Source organism: Lynx rufus, unplaced genomic scaffold, assembly GCF_022079265.1.
Source record: "Lynx rufus isolate CCGP_SWC_20201006 ecotype Redwood Valley unplaced genomic scaffold, mLynRuf1.p SCAF_8, whole genome shotgun sequence".
In the NCBI taxonomy this organism is placed as follows: domain Eukaryota; kingdom Metazoa; phylum Chordata; class Mammalia; order Carnivora; family Felidae; genus Lynx; species Lynx rufus.
The window spans coordinates 85,768,081-85,772,337 of NW_025814896.1; positions in this window are offsets into that span (position 1 = coordinate 85,768,081).

A 4,257-nucleotide genomic window follows, 5' to 3' on the forward strand; every position below is an offset into this window, starting at 1 on the left:
CAGTGCTTAGAATTTGAAACAATTTGTTATTAAGTAAACACAAATTTTCCAGGAAAGAAATTTAGGATAGAAGATCAGTTTCAGTTTTAGGAAGAACTTCCCTTTCATATTTTTGTACAGGGCTAGGCTTCCATTAAATGTATGTAAAGGATAATAAAAGATTTAACAGGTCAGGAAAACAAGTAATTCCACTGTGTCATGTCTATACTAGCTGAGGGAGAAGATGCAATTCCCAAAAGTGTATATTGGTTGCCAAGATCTAGATCCAGCCTGAGGAAGTATGAATTGATCACTCCCTGGTTTTCACCTCATGGGAGAACTTAGGGATGTGTTATGCTAGACTATTATTCTGTGACACTGGCCAAATCCATTATGTCTCCTAATATTCATTCCCCTGTCTTTCTCAGAACTCCTGGATGTGAGTTGAATATACCATTGCACAGAATAAGTCTGTTTCTCAACCTTTCTATGGCAGGTGTGGCCATGTGACCAACCATGGCCAAAGAAATGAAAGCAGAAGTGATATTCTTTAAGTGACAGGGTATCCTTTCTCTTCTTACTTTCTTGATGGTTGGAATGTGGATGTGATGGTTGGAGCTGTAACAGCCCCAGTGATGATGGATGATGAGGTAAAAGATACATAAGGAAGATGGTAGAAAAACAAGATAGGGTCAGGTCTCTCGTTATGAAGCCACCATAGCAGCCTAGACTGCCAACCTAGATGTTTGGAAGAGAGAAATAAAAATAATTTTATTTTTAAATAAAAATAATTTGGGGGTTTTGCCATAATTTCATAATTTTTTTTATCACCAATCTATATGTATTGAATGTTGTGTGAAGGGCACTGCTGGATGATCTGGCTTTAAGTTGACTTAAGGACAGAGTTGGATCAGGACCACCAGAAACAAAGCTCAGTTGTTAAAAAAATCCTTCCTGAAAATTGCTTCAGTGCTACTACATAAATAAATGCAGCTGTATTTGGTCACAGCCATAGCTGTTTCTGACATCTGTGTTTTCCCTGGCAGCAGAGGTTGTGTTTATCCTGAATCTCCCTTTATGACTTAAAACACAGCCAGAATCTGTTGCTGCATTCAAACTTGATGGTTGATGGAAAATATACAAAACCTGTGGACATTAATGGCCATGGCCTTGTGAGGCCAATGTGCATCTGCTTTCTCTGTGTTGTTCTGATTAGGAACCACCCACTTTTCTGGTTCAAGGTTAAGGACAGGCAGATCTTCTTCCCTCTAGATCCCGATACAGTGACACAGATTTGCAGGATCTGGATAAAAGAGAGTCTTTGTGCAGCTACTTGTCCACCCTAGCCCTGTGGGACAGACGAAGGGGCGGTTCTACTGGCCAAAGAATTGCCCCCCACTCCAGGCAGCGTAGAGGGGTGTGGGTGGAGTGGGGTGGGGGCATCGTCCTAGCAGCCCTGAGTCCTCAGCTGTCTGGATGTGGGACAGGACTTCCATGAGCAGATCCCAGCAGGTCTAAGAACAGCATAGGCTCAGTGCCCCCAGGCTCTCTCAGGAGGCAACACCAGGCCCCCTGGCTTATAGGGACTGCTGGGCATGGCCCAGCTCTGAGGGAGAGCTCTGTGCAGCTCTGTGCAGCTCTGGCAGCCTAATCCCACCCAGATTAATGAGGTGGGGCTACACAAGACAACAAGAGTGGACCTGCAGGGATGAGGTCTTCCTGGGCAAAAAAAAACCAACCAGTCCTTTTTAAGGAACATAGCTAAAAGCCAACTGCCCACTTATTTTCCAAATTAGCCATAGCGACTGAATGCAGATTGAGATATTATACTCAGGTTGCATAAACCAGCCTTGTATCCAAAGCCTATTTGCTGCTTCACCTACTTTAGGGGACAATCTGGTGACCAAAGGAAAACATGTCTTTACAAAGTAGCACTTGCCTAGAAGGGCCTAGACCCCATGATCAGAATTATTCCAGGGATCCCTTACCAAAATATTTTGATAGTTTACCACCACCCCTAGCAAAGTGCCACATGTTTATGCTAAAGAAGGATGGAAACAAGTACACTAAAATGTACACAATATCTAAGTTGGGTTTTTAGGTTGTACTGAGGCCTGGATGAATTATTTCTAAATGCTGTGAATGTCTGCTTCTAATCTGGCCCTCACAGGAAGCAATGCAGCACATGAGGTAAGTTGACAGAATGTGCACCTACTGGCAAACCTAAGCATTGTGGTAGCTAAGAGGCTCACTTCTCATGGTATACAAATGAAATGCCATTTTGTTTTTGCATGTTTGGTTTATACGGATGGTCTCATGCAGGAGACCCCCATCGTTGTGTGGGATACCAAAAACTAGACCCAAGGACTGAGGGGGTCCACACTGAGGTAATGCCTCGTCCAGGAGACTAGCTGGACTCCACAGGGGATCACCAACAGTTGGTAGTAGCTCCTAGTTGTGTAATAAAGCTTGTGAGGCTCAGAGAAAATGAGTACCATGATTGATTAATAATGGCTGCAATAAATTAGGGGCAGGGAGGGGTGTAAGCAGTTGAGTGGGATAGAGGACTTGCATTCCAACTAACAAATTTCATCAATTTTAACAAGCCCATCACTCCTCTCCCTCCTTTTTTACATCTTTGAAATTGAGATGCATCTTGTATCACCAAGCCAGATTGTATTTTCCAAAACTGGACACAATATTTTAAGTCTCACAGGCTCGTCCAGAACCTAGCCAAGCCCCCATCAAGAAGTAGAATTTATATCTTCTCTCCTTGAACAGGGGGTGTGGGGGAGGGGGGGACTTTGTGACTGCCTCAACTAATATCATGTGGCAAAAGTGACACTAAATGAATTATGAAGCTAAGCTATTTAAAAATGATATTGCTTCTACCTGGCCTCCTCTTTTCAGATGCTCATCGTTGGAACCCAGCCACCATTGCTCTGAAGAAGCACATGCCATGTGGAGAGGCCCCTGGTTCTCAGGCCTGGCTGAGGTCCCAGATGACAACTTGCAGGCCATATGAAGGCTACATTGGAAACAGATCCTCCAGCCCTAAGTCTGGCTGCCTGACTGAGGCTGCACGGAGCACAGATAGTAAGTTTCCCAGTGATTTGTTACACAGCAATAGATAACTGAACGATCCTGCTAGATCCTGGTAAGCTGGCAGCAATCATGATGACAGTTGTCACAGCTGGCATGTGTACACCAAATTTGTAGAGTAAGTGACAATTAATTAAAGACCATGTTTTAAAGAAATCCTGCCTCACCAACATTTTTTGTGGTACAAAGGACAATACCGTAAGGGAAACATGGAAAGGTGATGTAGAAGGCTCAGACTCTGAATAGGCAGAAATCTGAGGCATACCATACCAAATTTATTTTGTATATATTTTCCTTTATAAGGATGATCTAAGTTTAAAAGACCATTCAAGGAATATTAAAGAAATGCTAAGTGATAAGAAGTGTGCATTGGTTTCACTGGCAGCGTTTTCCTTTCTCTGTGGCAGATCATCTTACCATCAATGACATCTTAGATTTAATGATAGAAGTATTTACTATCCTTGACTTAAACCTCTCTAATTATACCATCAAACACAAGTTTTCTGAGAAAGAATTTCACAAATTTTTTATTTTTCCTTGAAAATTGAAAAAACAAAACCAAAATCCAGCAGGTATAGGCTTTTTAAAAGTTCAATTGAATTCTTTTCATGTTTATTTATTTTTGAGAGAGACAGAGCATGCACGGGGGAAAGGCAGAGAGAAAGAGAGAGAGGGACACAGAATCTGAAGCAGGCTCTAGGATCCGATCTGTCAGCACAGAGCCTGATGTGGGGCTGGAACCCACAAACCGTGACATCATGACTGAGCCAAAGTCAGACGCTCAAATGACTGAACCACCCAGGCACCCCTAAAGTTCAATTTAATTTTTACTTCCATAATTCTGTCCACAGCATAAAACATCTTGTTGGTTTTTTTAAGAGGTTAATTTTCTGAATTTAATATTCTGAACTAGCAACTTTCCAAGAACCCATGAGATCACAGGAAGCTTACATATTACAAATGCTTCAGGTGGCTCTGACTCTTGAGTAGAAGAGTGAGGGAGGGCGGGCTTAATGAAAGAGTGATAAAGTGAATACCTCTGAGCTTTATCAAAAGATCTAGTGAACACTAAGGAAACAAAGTGAATTAAGAGGTACTTATTAAGCATTTATACAGCAAAGAAGTGTTGGTGTCAGCTTTATTACTACTGTTAAATTATCAGAATCAGAGCTTCCA